Source organism: Astatotilapia calliptera, unplaced genomic scaffold (genome assembly GCF_900246225.1).
Source record: "Astatotilapia calliptera unplaced genomic scaffold, fAstCal1.2 U_scaffold_6, whole genome shotgun sequence".
NCBI lineage: Eukaryota > Metazoa > Chordata > Actinopteri > Cichliformes > Cichlidae > Astatotilapia > Astatotilapia calliptera.
The window spans coordinates 157716-174685 of record NW_020535800.1 but is presented as its reverse complement, the minus strand read 5'-3'; the positions used below and the strand labels follow the sequence as shown (position 1 = coordinate 174685).

At 44.8% G+C, this 16970-nt stretch overlaps 1 pseudogene; it reads right to left on the bottom strand.

Moving 5' to 3' along the window:
• Positions 1-9202, bottom strand: part of LOC113018324 (alpha-2-macroglobulin-like) — a 43204-nt pseudogene extending 34002 nt beyond the window's left edge.
• Between the last annotated feature and the right edge of the window lie 7768 nt (positions 9203-16970).

Here is a 16970-nt window from a genome sequence, read left to right as displayed (position 1 = left end):
TGGCTTGACAACTACTAAAATACTGTATATATAGCTGTATGTACCAGTAACTTAGTAAATCAGTCAAAATTGTTAAAACTTTTAACAGAAGCTGAATCTTTTGATATCATCATATTATATTGTCAGCAATGTTCCCTCTAAGCTGTGTGCGTGCGCAATTGTGCACTGTTGGCACGGTCTCTGCGCACAGAAAATGTGAGTTGCGCACAAAGAAAACATCTAACCTGAATTGAAATTAAAATTAAAACTTCAACAATTCTGTTCTGCAGTGTTAGTCAGTCAGTGACTGGCTGCTCCTGTATGGGATCAGAACGATGCCACCTTATCCCATAATCCAGCCAATGATGCGATTCACATTGGTATATACGCAGCTAATCAACGTGGTTGATGACAGCGTCCTTATGTGCCGACGCCGGTGTTTTAGCGAGCAAAGCGGCTGATGTGGAGTGAAGCCACGTTAATGACAACGTGTACAACCATTGGAGATGTGAGCAGGACAGACGGAACAACTGACGGACAAAGTGTGGACTTTATACCAGTTTTTAAATTGTGTTGATCGGCCACGTAAAACCAGAGTTATGATAAAAATATCTGCAATGTTTGTTTTTCCTGAATACTGTCGTTGTTTATATTTACTGCGGGAAGAAACGTTTTATAAGAAGAAAGGCTCGAAAGCACTCTCCGCCTGTGAAAAACAAACCCCCCCACCCTTTCTTTCAAGATGGCGGCGCACGTAGTTGCAGCAGCTCAGTGTTCTACCGATCGATGCTATGTTTGGATAATTTTGTACGCCTTATGTTTGTTTTTGTGTTCTACCAGCCAAGCGAATAACATCTATAGCCGACATGATCTCCTCAAGATTGGAGTAAGCTACCGCGAGAGCGTGACTAGCAAATTTGTCCGCTTACACAAGATACCGGTGGAAATAGCGAGGAGTCCGGGCTCCCCATGGATTGTTATCCCTTCGGGGTGGAGGCGCAGGCGGCGTCGAGAGAGAAGGAGACGGCGAGGCTGCAGGGCCGGCGCGCTAGCCAGGCTACGGAGGCAGCCACTCAAACCACTGCTCCCCAGCCTATTCATCACAAATGCCAGATCCCTCGCGAACAAGTTGGACGAATTGAGATTGCAAATAGCAGCGAATAACTTCATCAAAGACTCATGCATCCTTCTTATCACTGAATCCTGGCTACATCAATCCATTCCAGACTCTGCTATTGAGCTAGCAGGCTATACCACACAGCGACATGACCGAACAGTGGACTCCGGTAAGCGCAAAGGAGGGGGGCTCTGTATGTATGTGAACAACAGCTGGTGTACCAACACAGTGATAATAGACCGTCACTGTTCACCGGACATTGAATATCTGACTGTTAAATGCAGGCCCATCTACCTACCTAGGGAGTTCACCGTTGTCATAATAACAGCTGTTTACATACCACCAGATGCTAATGCTAACTCTGCGATCGCACTCCTGCATACAAACATCAATAATAAACAGAGCACTTACCCTGACGCTGTACATATCGTAGCAGGGGACTTCAATCACGCAGACTTAAAAAAAGCAATCCCCAAATTCCACCAGCACGTCAAGTGTGCCACTAGGGGTGACAAGATTCTGGACAAAGTTTATTCCAACATCAAAATGGGCTACAGGGCCAGACCTTTGCCACATCTGGGTCAGTCTGACCACTTGTCACTGTTTCTAATCCCTGCATATGCCCCCCTCAAGAAAACTGCTCTTACCATCACAAAGAATATTACCATATGGCCAGAGGGTGCCTCTCAGCAGCTGCAGGACTGTTTTGACAGGACTAACTGGGATATCTTTGAACATCAGGACTTGGAAATGTTCACAGACGGTGTCCTCTGCTATATAAAACACTGCATAGACACTGTTACAGCAGTCAAACGGATCCGGGCTTATCCCAACCAAAAGCCCTGGATGACCCGGGAGGTCAGGCAGCTGCTGAAGGAGAGGAACATTGCGTTCAGGTCTGGCAACAGGGATTACTACACCACAGCCCGATCCAACCTGAAGAGAGGCATCAGAGAGGCAAAGGGGGACTATAGGAGGAGGATCGAGGACCATTTGAAGAGTAATACCAGCCGGCAGGTGTGGCAAGGCATCCAGCACCTAACCAACTATAAGATCAATCTCGGAGCTGCGGACGGTGACCTGGAGCTGGCAGAGGAGCTGAATATCTTCTTTGCCCGCTTTGAGACCAGGGTACCGGAGGTATTGGAGCCACAGCAGCAACACGCCACCCATAGCAGCACCACCCTCACCCTGGAAGAGCACGAGGTGAGGCGCATGCTGCAGGCTGTTAACCCGAGGAAGGCGGCGGGTCCTGATGGTGTGCCAGGTCGAATATTGAGGGATTGTGCAGGACAGCTGGCTGGGATCTTCACCAGGATTTTCAACAAATCCCTCGCACAGGCGACTGTCCCACTCTGCCTGAAGTCCTCCACCATAGTCCCCTTGCCTAAGAAGCCCCACATCACCGGCCTGAATGACTACAGACCGGTGGCACTCACCCCAGTGGTAATGAAATGCTTTGAGAAGCTGGTCCGCAGACACATCACAGCAGCCCTGCCCCGCAGCCTGGATCCACACCAGTTTGCCTACAGAGCAAACCGATCCACGGAAGACGCTGTAGCCACAGCACTCCATGCTGCATTAATTCACCTGGAAGAGCATGGTAGCTATGTGCGGATGCTCTTCGTGGATTACTGCTCAGCTTTTAACACCATCCTTCCACACAAACTGGTGGCCAAGCTACAAAACCTGGGGCTTCCAGACAGCACCTGCATGTGGATCAACAGCTTCCTCTCGGGCCGTAGACAGAGAGTCAGAGTTGGCCATCACACATCCTCAGCCCTGAGTCTCAGCACTGGCTCACCCCAGGGCTGTGTGCTCAGTCCACTGCTCTACTCTCTCTACACACACGACTGCACTCCTCGCCACCACAGCAACATCTTTGTGAAATTTGCAGATGACACCACAGTGGTGGGGCTCATTTCCAAGGGAGACGAGTCTACGTACAGAGACGAGGTGGAGCAGCTGACGTCATGGTGTAAGGCCAATAACCTCCTCCTCAACACTTCAAAAACCAAAGAACTCATAATAGACTTCAGAAGGAAAAAGGCAGAGATCCAACCACTATTCATAAATGGGGACTGTGTAGAAAGGGTGGCAAGCTTCCGCTTCCTGGGAGTCAATATAGAGGAGAACCTTTCCTGGAGTGTGAACACCTCCGAGCTGCTGAAAAAGGCCCAACAGAGACTGTACTTCCTGAGAATTCTCAGGAGGAATAACATCACACAGAGACTGCTGGTGTCCTTCTACAGAGCCACCATTGAGAGTGTTCTAACTTACTGCATATGCATCTGGTACACTAGCTGCACAGGGGCTCAGAGGAAAGCACTCCAAGGGATCATTAACACCGCCCAAAAGATCACTGGCTGCCCTCTCCCCACACTGGAAGTTCTACACAACGCCCACTGTTTTAAAAAGGCCCAAAACATCATAAAAGACACCTCACATCCTGGCCACTCCCTGTTCGAACTGTTGCCCTCAGGCAGACGGTACAGGGCAATCAGAGCAAGGACTAATAGACTCAAACACAGCTGTTATCCAACTGCAATAACACATCTGAATACTACAAAAAAATGTCCATCACGCCACTCTTGTGTTAATCTATGCACGGTCTGAAGCATGTGTGTGGGAATGTATGTGAATGTTTTACTGTTATATCTTATTAGTATTTTAAGTATTCTATCTATTTTATTTATTGAATTTTATTGTTTTATTTATATTTTGATATTGCTAGGGATGATGCAATGATCGGGGAACATTCTTAATTTCGTTGTTCTCATGACAATGACAATAAAGTTTCTGATTCTGATTCCTATTGGTTGAAAAAATTACCATGTCGACCAATCAAAAAATGATATGGCAAGTTGTTAAGAAACGGGGGAAGTTTTAGGAGTGACTGCGGTGTTTTGAGATGTGAGAGATTTGCGACGTTTAGCGCAAATCTTGTGTAGTTAGTGTGTAGTGTTGTCAGTAGTTTTGTTGTGTGTGTCAGAACAATGGTTTACAGGTGTTACAGCAGTGACACATCTGCTGCTGTCAGGCCTGCAGGTATCAGGCTGTTGTTCTCCTTCATCTCATAGTGGACAGAAATGATTTTTGGAGCGGCACAAATAATTTGTGTGGCATCAGATGTGATGCAGAACAGCTGATTGTTCTGTAAATAGTTTGAAATTTTATTTAAAAAAACACCTTGGCTGTATTTTTAGGTAAACAGCTGCAAAACACTTTGTTTATCAAAACTCAGTAACTTTTTTGGGGTGATCGTGGCTCAAGAGTTGGGAGTTCGCCTTGTAATCGGAAGGTTGTCGGTTCGAGCCCCGGCTTGGACAGTCTCGGTCGTTGTGTCCTTGGGCAAGACACTTCACCTGTTGCCTACTGGTGGTGGTCAGAGGGCCCGGTGGCGCCAGTGTCCGGCAGCCTCGCCTCTGTCAGTGCGCCCCAGGGTGGCTGTGGCTACAATGTAGCTGCCATCACCAGTGTGTGAATGTGTGTGTGAATGTGTGTGTGAATGGGTGAATGACTGGATATGTAAAGCGCTTTGGGGTCCTTAGGGACTAGTAAAGCACTATACAAATACAGGCCATTTTTTGAAGAAGTAACTTTATAATTAAGTGCCCAACATTGGTCATTATTTACTGTATTCTGCAGACAGAGTTACAGACTCTCTCCCAGACCACAGACTCAGAATACAGTCAGAGCTTTATTAATTAAAAAGAAAGTTGTGTTTTCAAAATTGGAGTTCAAGTTATTTTTACTTCCAACAGTGTTAACATGCTGCACAGGCCAATGACTACATTTTTGTTTTACATTTTCATTGTAAGTGGGCTGAAGCAGTTAATTAAAAGTCGTGTAACATAAATGTAAAAGCTGTAATTTGATTATTTTAATGACCACAGTGCACACGTCTGCTGTTGCTCACAGTGGTCCAAGGGATACTCAGGCAGTTTGTGTATTCGCTCAGACACATGAAAATTAGAGGGGACATGTATGTGTATATTCATTGAGCTTGTTTAGGTGTCCCAGTCAGATCAGAGTATTTTTGAAGTTCTTAGATTTCCCACAGAAGTTGTATTCTTTTGTGTGACAGACATAATGAGACACACCACTTGCTTTAGCCCTACCAGTAAAGCTAATCATCTAGCAGATATTAGAAACACCAACACAACCTATGCAGCCTTTTAGGCACAACAATAACCACTTCACTCCTTTGGAGCTGACACGTCCGTCCAAGAAACAGGAGATATCACTAACAATTCAAATTCGTGGATGAAAGTATGAGATGATGAAAAAAGTAAAGAGGACACACGGCGCCAGTTCAGCTGGGTAGAGCAGGCAACCCGTTTGCTGTAATGCTAATGCAGGGGCCTAAATGTACCCAAAGTATCAGGGAAAAAAGAGAAATGAAGCCATAACTGTACCTGCTTTGTCTCTGTGTGGCAGGAGCCACCCATCTGCCATAGGGCCAAATCATCCTTATTGGGCTCTCTTATATCTAAACCACTATACAAATTAATAGGTCTGCACACATTGACTGTAACACGTCCTGGTACAGGCTGTCCATACGTGTACCTGTATAAAGAAAAAGAAGTAAACATTATGAGTCATTTGCTCTCCAAACTCCAGATTTTACAACACATAATTTGTCCTGAAAGAACTTTTCCTTACTTTGCACACACTTTAGCTTCAATGTCTTCCTGCCCAATACTCACTTCTTCAGATATATTTACTGTCACATCAAATTTGGGTAAAACTGGGGGAAATATGAATGTCAGCATTTGCACTCCATTACAACAAAGAATTTAAGAATAAATAAGACTGACTTACCATATTTCTCCACTTTGAAGTTGTGAGATATTTTCCTCTCACCCATTGACACAATGATCTGGTACGGTCCCTCAGGGGCCTCAGCGTCCAAGGAGTAAGAAAGCTGCAGTATTCTGCTATTGGATGTTTCATTTAGCCACTGTCCAATCCTGTTACTATGAGGATCCTGTTAAATCAAGTGGCAGTGACAGCTACTACACAGGTGTAAGTACAGTACCAACTAGATTCTTTATTTTCCTTTTCAACAACATTAGAGCTAAAACGGGACAATATAAATTTAGGGGGACATAAAGATGTCCTGTCTTCATCTGTAGCCAGCTTTGTCCTCTTCTAGATGTGAAGCACTTGTTTATAAATGTTTAAAAACTAAGTGATATAAAGAAACCTAAGCTGTAATGACAGGGAAGCTGTGGCTGTGTTTGTGCAGTAATTAAATCAAAATTATTAATTTGATTTAATCACTGTCATTTTATTTTCACATGTGGGGCATCAAGTGACAGAACAGACCCCTGTACGGTGTGTATTACATACATGCAACCCACTTTGTCCAGTTTTTAAAGCTTGCACTGTCAGTAACTTGGAGTAATACTGCAGAAGCAGTGTGTATGCAAGCAGTGAGCAGGGAACCTTCAAGTCTGTCTGACTGCATGTGTTCAGTGTTGTGTTGATGCATTTGCAAGAGAAGGAAAAGCCTTTTCTAGAGGCGCCCTCTTACCTGAAGTTCAATGACATCATACTGAAAGAAAAAGGAAGAAAGACAGGTGGAGTTAAGAAACTGTTGTGTAAATCACTGCATCCAAATTGCAAACAGCATTATTAATAATACTGTTCAAAAACTCACCAGCTGATTGGCAGGTCGCATTTTATTATCCATCGCAACGACTCTGAAATTCACTTTGAGAAGAATTGAGAGGTTACCTCTGTTTCTCTCTTTGTACTTTAAAACAGAGGTCCATTAACTAATTAAAATTGAAATAATTAATTAAATATCTAAACAATTTTATTATTAATAAATTATGTATTTTGAGTTTCAATTTTTAATGAAATATTTCATGGTTGCTGTGCTGCAGTGCATCGTGATCTGTCACTGCAGCTTATCAACGGACACAACATCTGATTTTTACCCTACACAGCAAGTCAATACAGATCTCAGATAAGGGACTGATATGAATTGGTGGTTATGACCAAATGCTTGAAGGTTGCACTACATAAAAATAATAAAATCATATTTGGTGACACGGCAAGTATTTTAAAATATTGCTTATGGTGTAGCTCCATCAGGTCCGAATGGCTGTGTGCATTAAGCAGGGCACAATAAATAAACAGACATCCGGGCAAAGCATTAAATTGTCTGTGTCCCTGAGTTTGATGGGTGACAGATAAAACTGATTAATGAACACCGAAGAAGAGGAAACACAAAATAATTAATTAAATTGAAAACCAATAATTGGACAGTGAAATAATTAAATATCCTTGTAAATAATCAAAATGAGAAAAAATGAATTGAATATATAAAAAGATCATTAAATATGTGCTGGAAACTGGAAATCAGAAATAAAAACCTAAATATGTGTTGGTGTACGCTCAATTGTCCAGGTAAGTAAATCTCCAAAAGTTGATTCTGTTCATCTGGACGTTTTCAGTGGAGAAACGTTGCGTCACTGATCCAGGTGACGTCTTCAGTCTCAGCTGACTGCAGGTTTCAATCTTATAAACAGTACATTTGCATAATGACTGAAACAGCCCACTGAAGGAACAATCTGCCGTTCGCTACATGGAAGAAGTGCAAAGCAGAGCTCTGGTATCGCACCCTGGCTGGAACAAAACAAAGTCACTGGTTCAGGGTTTCCCCACTGAAAACATCCAGATGAAAAGAAACCTTTTCAGATCATTCAATACTTTTTTACATTTTTTAAATGAAATTACTGATATTTGATTAATGTGTATTTTATATATATAGAATTTATTTAAATTTAAATGATATCACTAATTTATATTTTATTTAACGAGACATTTAATATATTTTCTAATTATGTGTTTCATACATTTTGGCACCCATGGCCCTCCATATACTTCCCTCATGATTTTTGGTGCTTTGAATTCCATGTTTGAACATAATTTAATTTTGAACAATAAAACTATTAAAGATAAAACCATTAAACTTTCACATAAAATGAATTTGACTCTGTAATCGGGGACAGATGGTACAAAAAAAAATCATGTCTGAGTAATGCCTCTTAGTTTATTTCAAAGTTAAGCTCAATTACTGTCTAATTCTCCATCACAGCAGCAGGTCTCAAAATAGAAAATATAATATGGCCTTTGTCCTTTGGGGGGAGCTGTGCACTCTGAGTATTCTGCATGTTTTATTTTGCATTACTGTGAATTTTTAAAATAGTTATATTCAAAGATGGAGTCGGATTTCAAAGTGCGACCGAAAATCCTGGTCGATCGACCGAATTAAATATTATATTAAATATCTTGAAAAACTTTTGCTATATGAAGCAAACATTTCACATCAATAACTGTATGTGTGTCCAAATTTTGGACCATAAAACTTGTTACACAAATTGGAGATGGTGGAGCAGCTGGCTCATGATGTTGGAATTTGAATGAACTACATGTCTTATATAACATAACAGCACATTGTTACCTTTTTGTCCAGGGAGGTAGATGGGTTTGTCTGTTTGGATGAATGTGACGGGATCAGACGCTTGGATCATCACTTTTCTGACTTGTTTGGAGTAAAATGTGTCTCCTCGTACCTCCACCTGAAAATGTTGCACCTCCTTTTGTACCAAAGGAGCCTGAGACAGTGGGATATTTAGATAGTCATTAAAGCCTATAATGCTTACGATAACAACTAACAAACGCATTTTGTGTGTGAAAGTGCTGGTGTCCAACCTCAAACTGAACACAGGTTTGAAAGGCCTCATTTGACGTATGCGTGAATAAGGTTGTGTTCTTCTCTCGGGACATCAAAGTGACAGTCATGACCAGAGTCCCACTGGGCTGTCGGAGAGTTGCACAGAATTTGGCCTCAGCTCCAGCTTCAATAACTGCAGGAATGGCCACCAGGTACTGGCTGCATACAGCATCACACATACAGCAGTTACTGCAGTGAACAACTCACACAGACAAAAACACGCTGAAGACAAACTCACGGTTCAGCCACCGCTTGATCCACACGTATCCAGCTCAGGAGGACACACAGAGTGCAGCTCAGGATCCAGAGACGGTCCATGACTGGTTGTGATCGTTCTCAGTGTCAGCTTCGGCTAAATATCGCCTGATCGTCCCCACCCACATAACAGCCACGTGTTTGAAACGCACTCATGTACTCTGATCTCCACAAAGTCAATCACTTACACATTTGCAAAATCCCATTCCTGCTTTCAGCACTGAACACTAAACTATAGACAACAGTAAAGTTTGTCATTCAGTGTAAAACATTACAGTAACATACAGTGCTCCGAGGTGATGTTTCTAAATCAGCTCAGAGTTTAATTCGGCTGTTACAAAATATTATTTCTGTTCTGTATGTGTCCATGTTTGTCTTAACACCAGTGCTGGGATATCCCACTGTAGTGTGTAACTACTGACATTTTCTAAAATCACAGGGAGCTACAGTAGGTGTAACTCCCTGTAGCCAGCGTGGGATGTCTGACTGCCATGTTTGTGACGTTATTTCTCGGGAAAGACTAAACAAACGTTTGTGGGGTGATAACAGGCTCAAACACAACGGATGGATTCATCAGTGATGTCACAGACTGCTATACACGCTTAAAAGACAAAAATCACAATGTTTCTGTAAGAATTCAAAATGAAACATGTTAAACAGCTTTTGTTGCACTTTGGTAAACAACACAGATCAAACTTCAGCCCACTGAAATAACAGCAGTGACAGTCACACTGCTGAGTGTGGAGGGATTTCTAGTCTGGTTTTTAAACTGTAACATTGCTGAGAATGAGTCATTATCTCTGACCCTCTGGACCCAGCAGTATTACCCCATGATTGCCTTGTTTGATTTGCCTTTCCGGGAAAAGGGTTTTTGTTTGTTCCGTCTTACTAATGTGCTGTGGGGGGGGGGGGGGGGGGGGGGGGTGGGGGGGCATGCTTTACACACATACAGATGTGTTAATCCATAAATGTTAATACAGTTTGTTAATACTTGTTAACAAATGCAGAAAATAAAGTTTGTTCAAAAACAGTTAACAGCACTGAACCCATGAAAGACTGAAGTATAGGGCTTTGGAGCGTGATGTCACGGGGGTGGGCGTGGAAAGGATTTTGGCCCGATCCGCCATTTTGGGGGTCTAAGTAAGGAGCAAAAGCATAGCCATGGTTCGTACTTGCTGTGTTGTCGGCTGCAATGTTCGATTTTACGACCGGCACGGGAATAAGTTTGGATTGTCTTTTTATGCTTTCCCAACCTGGAAGCAACATGAAGGAGCTCATGTATCGGATATTACCAAACGAAGGCGTCTAGCCTGGATAGCAGCCGTGAGACGAGCTGATATCAAGTTCTGTTACGTCTCCAGATATCAGCTGGTGTGCTCAAGACATTTTCATTCCGGTAAGTTCTAAATATGTTCACATCACACTTTATAGCTGAATAATATCATAGTTGGTGGTCTCGGAAGTTATAGAAATTGCAATCAAACATCGAATGGAGTGACTTGATTGGTTGATGTAAAGACAATAAATGAAATGAGACAGGAAGGACACAAATTGGAGTTAATAATTTGCCCGATTATCAATGTGTTAATTTGCATGTACTTTACAATTACGGGCATATAATATGATAACGATATTTTAGCAGTTCAATGATAAATGTATAACATTAATTATGGTGGGGGGTGAAAAATGGCTATTTCACTCGATGCACTCCAGCTGACTTACTTTGACGACGTACTCAGAGTTTGGCGGCTTGAAAATAGCCAAATCTTGCACCCAGCCATTTGTAAATTGGATGTGCGCCTCCAGTGACTTGTAATTACGAAACTGGTTCGCTGTGTAAGCGCTTACTCCACAAACAAGATACGTGAAGATATCGGGGTAGGACAGTGGCGGTAAGTCGTCTGGGTCTTTACTCCACTGCCGTATTTCATATGGGTCCAGATTTGCGATGCACTCTATTTTTTTCAAGTACCGCTGCTTCGCCTCTGGACTAGGGGTGGGTTTTTATAATCGATTCATCGATTAAAATCGATTCTGGCTTGGATAACGTAAAATCGATTCATTAAAATCCTGAATCGATTTTTTAATATAAATTTATTTTGTCCGAAATGCCAGAATCTCTGGTGACATCTCACAAAATTTCAAGAACCACCAAACAGTAAATGAGAGCAGGTACAGGGATTCTGCACATAGACTTAAACACACAGTGCGACCCGCGGATCAGAATCAGTTAGATGTCGCCTTTCTCACGGTCGGGGCTGAAAGCCGACAGCTCGCTGATTCTGATCTGTCGGCGGGTCCGCGCTTTGTGTTCACGCCCTTTATGCGCTGATTCTAAAGCTGTTAGTTTGATGTCTCTCCAACAATATTGACCGAACCAGCAGCAAAAGAAGATCCAAACGCTTCACATAAACATCGTCATGAATTCACTCCTTTACTGTTTTGCTTCCATCGCGATGCGCAGCTAGCTCTCTCTCTCTATACTTCAGGAACAGTTTCCCTTTCTTCATTATTCGCTTGCTTGTTACGCACAAGTCTACTGTTGCTTACAGGCTGTCGGCCGCTGTTTTTTTCCCTTTTACATTCTTCCGAAAAGAAAACCTCATTTCTGCTGTTCAATACTGAACAAATTTAAACTTTTTAAAATTATTCAAAATGCAAAATGCTTAGCCGTGTGTCTAATAAAACCGCTGTAACGTCAGAGGTAATGTTCATTAATTAATGGTTTTCTTTCGTTTTTGATGTACTGCAGAATATTTTTATAAAATCCCAGGCCAGGAAAATCACCTTCATGTTTTTCTGTGTTTTATCTTCAGCTACTTTGACACAAAGGCCTCTGCTGTGATGCTCACAGCTTGGATAAAGTCTTGCGAGTGTCAGCTTCCTTTTTATAGATACAAAAATATGTAAATGTTCTGATCTGAATTATACTTCTGACTGTCAAAATTTCCCAGATTTAAATCGAATCGAATCGAATTAAATCGAATCGTGGATCGAATCGATTTGGGACCTTGTGAATCGGAATTGAATCGATTCTAGAAATCAGTGACGATACCCAGCCCTACTCTGGACGCAATCGGTCTCTATACCGTCCGTTTTCTTTTGAGCTGCTTTTAAGCATGTTTCTTGTCGTCGTCGTTCCAACACAGTGTGTTTGTTTTGACCCCGAAAATGGAGCTGCGCTCCCACAATGCATTGCGGCGTGACGTCAACTCCAAAGCCCTATTGCGGGTGAGCGTAACCGTGTTCCCCTGGCTATAGGAGGCGCTACCCCCCCTGATTTCTTATTACCTCCGCACCATCCTCCAACCCAGTCCTCGGGAGCAGGCGCCCAGCGCTGCGTCACCACCGTTCACCACTGTCACTTAACTTCCCCATCACCGCCTCCACCATCTTGCGGCTCCGGGGTGATTCAGGTTGGCTCACTGAGACTCGGGCGCAGCCCGGGGTCGCTACCATCCATTCCTTCGTACACGAGCCGCTCACCCTCGCCGTTTCGTTCGGACTTCGCTTCTCCAGCCTCCTTTCTGGCGCGGATGTGGTCGGAGGATGAGGAGCCAGCCGTCACAGCTATCAATGTTGTGTCAACAGCCGCTGCTAGGAGGAAGCGGCGCCCTCGTCGCCGCCGCACGTCAGCGCAGCCAGAGTCCGGGGTGTCGTCAGAGCAGTCGCCTGGGCCGGAACCGCTGGCCGAAGCCGCCTCCGAGTCCGTGTCAGCAGTGATTTTCGGCTCTGAGGAGATGTCCCCACAAATCACTGCCCAGGACATTGCTGAACGGGAGCAGGTGGTTCTCGCGGAGCTGGAGGAGAAGCTCCGGTGGAAGCCGTGGCTGACCCCCGACTATGAGCAAGTCTTTCGGGGAACGCGCCTGGCTCTTGGGGGCCCGCGGAGCTGCCAGGGCCTGCCCCCTTTCACTTCCCCTGCAACCGGAGCTTCCGTCACTGCGTCGCCTTCAGGGAAGAGGCGACGGCGACGTCACCGTGGCGCCGCGCGGCAGCTGGAGGTTGGGGAGGGTCTCGTTTCATCTCGTGCCCCTTCCGAAATGGAGGTGAGTGACTGTACTTTTGCCCCACGTGTCTTTTCCGTGGGCGAGATTATGGCCACTATTGAACTGCTGCCTGGCGGGCTCAGCCATGAGAAAGACGATCGTGTTACAGAGTCAGAGTCCGGGCAAATGCCTGTTTTACCGGCCAAGGTGTCAATGGAAAATTGTATTTAGTAGTCAGTATAATCTTTTAGTGATATAAGTTTGCATATGGTAGAATACTGCATGTAGTTATTTGTATTAGGAAATGTTTAACCATGTATGCTTAGAGGCATATAATCAATTGTGTAGTGACAGGATGTGTGATTTTCAGCAGGCTTGGTTCACCCCCACATCCTGGGAGCATGGGAAAGAGCTCGTACCTTGTTTTATTGTTTTACGGTAGGATTAACGTAGCTATGTCTGTTTTAGTTTAAGTGCTTCTTTACATTTAGATGAACTGCAGGACTTCCTCACTGTGTTATCCAGGGTGAGGGGGGGGGGGGGGTCACCCTTCTCCTGACCAAGGATGTACCTTTTGTGCTTTATGACCCTTTGATCAGCAACACACACACACACACACACACACACACATATACACACACACACACACGCGCACACACACACACACACACACACACACACACACACACATTGGAACTATAAAATAAAGACCGGGGCAGTCTCTGAGCGCGAGTCCCTGAGCCCTCACTCTCGTGCGAGAGCTCAGAGCTGCCCTTGCTAAGCAACAAATAAAACTGTCTGTGTTTCTCTTCTCTGAAGTCTTTACTGAAGAAGTGTTTTATAATATTTTCCCTAACACAAGGTTACAGAGACTGCAAATGGACCAGCTAACAGTAATGCTACGAGCAGCGAGGCTGTAATTAAACAGCAAGGGATGCCCCCCAAGGGTTGCAGAGTGTCGCAACATAACTGTTTAGCGTTCCCAGGTGTTACCGGTGTTAATCACCACTCTATCAGTGATGATGAGTCGGGGGGCATTCTTGTTGCAGGACATGCGAGCAACACAGAGCATGAACCGTTAAGTGGGGTTCCCAGGACTTGTGGTGTAGAAGCTCCTCATGTGGCCGTACAAGTGCCAACAGAAACCCTGTCAATGTCATGTAGCAAGGATGACAGGGCTGTGCCTAACTGTTCTGAGGGAGCAGATAAGGAGATTTGGTACCATGTTCATGATTTAGAGAGGCCAGAGACTGTTTCCTGTGTTGCTTGTATAACCGAGCCCTTTGACTCCCTGTTAAACACGCCTGAGAACTGTGACCATGAACCCACTCTAGTTGGCGAACCGATGAACAGTGAGTACAGGGACACGTTAGCTAAGAATGTGCATTGTGTGTCTGAACATGCTCGGCCTGAAACAGTCATGGACCATGATAGAAGGTCTATGGGTAACCTGGACTGTTTTCTGGATGCTGTGAGTGTTGAGCAACCCGTGTTAGCTGACCTGGCCTTTTTTATGAGTGACTCTCTGTCGCAGTCATGTTATGAGTCGGAAGAAACCGTGTTTAGCTCCACAGCGGGGGCAGCCAAGGACAGCAGAAGCCACATTAATGGCTTAAAAGGACAGGGTTCTGTTTCAGGTGTTACTCCCTCAGCCACACTCCATGAAGCTCATGTTCCCAAGGCGGAGATTGCAGTTCAGTCTACTTTGGCTTTCTGTGACATGACGAATAACATTGTGTGTGTTACTGATCTTGACACTGGAAATGTACCCCTAGGCAATATTTCCACTATCAGCCATGTGAATGCCGTCCATGTGACCGAGTTTTCTCACATTAAGCCTGAGACAGTGAACTCTGTGTTTGAAGATCCCAAGACCGTTGGCTCAGGAGTCATTGTGTCCTCTGGGTCTAACTCCGGTACGGTGACTGTTAAAAGCGTTCGCTTACTTCAGAATCAGAATCAGAATCAGAATACTTTATTGATCCCTGGGGGAAATTATTTTTTGTTACAGTGCTCCATTTTAAACCAACATTAAGACAAGACAGACAATACGCTAACTAAGAATAGTACAATATATACATATATATACATACATACATACATAAGTCACTTATAAATAAATATTTGGAAAAGAAACATGTGTAGTTGTAGCAGCAAACAGTGTGTTAAGTGGATGCGTTGTACAGGGAGATGGCCACAGGCAGGAATGATTTCCTGTGTCGTTCAGTGGTGCTTTTCGGTAATCTCAGTCTCTCACTGAACGAGCTCCTGTGACTGACCAACATGTCATGGAGTGGGTGGGAGGTGTTATCCAACATTGTCTTTATCTTGGACAGCATCCGCCTCTCCGACACCACCTTGAGGGAGTCCAGCTCCATCCCCACAACATTGCTGGCCTTACGGATCAGTTTATTAAGTCTGTTGGCATCTGCGACCCTCAGCCTGCTCCCCCAGCATGCAACAGCATAGAGGATCGCACTGGCCACAACAGACTCATAGAAAATCCTCAGCATTTTCTGGCAGATGTTGAAGGACCTCAGTCGCCTCAAAAAATAGAGACGACTCTGGCCCTTCCTGTAAAGTGCTGTGGTGTTTTTAGCCCAGTCCAGTTTATTGTCAATGTGTACTCCAAGGTATTTATAGTCCTCCACAATGTCAACACTGACCCCCTGGATTGAAACAGGGGTCAAGTGTTTCCTGGTCTTCCTGAAGTCCACGATCAGTTCCTTGGTCTTTGCCACGTTGAGCTGCAGATGATTCTGCTCACACCACGTGACAAAGGAGTCGACCACAGCCCGGTACTCTGTCTCATCATCCCTGCTGATGCATCCAACCACCGCAGAGTCATCAGAAAACTTCTGAAGATGGCAGGTCTCTGTGCAGTGGCTGAAGTCTGTGGTGTAGAGGGTGAAGAGGAAGGGGGAGAGGACAGTCCCCTGTGGTGCCCCTGTGTTGCTAATCACCTTGTCAGACACACACTGTGGGAGACGTACATATTGTGGTCTTCCTGTCAGGTAATCAACAATCCAGGACACCAGAGAAGCATCCACCTGCATCGCTGCTAACTTATCACCCAGGAGGGTCGGCCTGATGGTGTTGAAAGCACTGGAAAAGTCAAAAAACATGACCCTCACAGTGCTCGCCGGCTGGTCCAGATGGGTGTAGACACGATTGAGCAGGTAGATGATGGCGTCCTCTGTTCCGAGACGAGGCTGATAAGCGAACTGAAGGGGATCCAGATGTGGTCTTACTATGGGTCGCAGCTGGTCCAGGATGAGCCTTTCCAGGGTCTTCATGATGTGGGAGGTCAATGCCACGGGCCTGTAATCCTGGGGGCCACTGGGACGTGGCGTCTTTGGTACAGGGACGAGGCATGATGTCTTCCACATCACCGGGACCCTCTGCAGACTCAGACTCAGCATAAACAGTTTATGAAAGACTCCACACAGCTGGGGGGCACAGGCCTTGAGGACAAGGGGACTCACTCCGTCTGGTCCAGCAGACTTACCTGAGTGAAGTCTCCTCATTTGCATCTCAACCTGGTATTGAGTGAAGGTGATGGGTGGGGGAGGGGTGTCAGGAATCTCACAGGAGGCAACATGTGAAGAGAGAGGCTGGCACAGTGGTGTGGCTCTGGATTCCAGGCTGACTGCAGGTGAGGTTGTGGGGGTGGGAGCAGACACTGTGGTGTCGAATCTATTGAAAAACAGATTCAACTCGTCGGCTCTATTCTCACCTCCCTCAGCTCCCCTGCTGTTGGTTGGCCTGAATCCAGTGATGGTCTTCATGCCCCTCCACACCTCTCTCATGCTGTTCTGCTGGAGTTTCCACTCCAGCTTCCTCCTGTAATTGTCCTTAGCCTGTCTGATCTTGTCCTTTA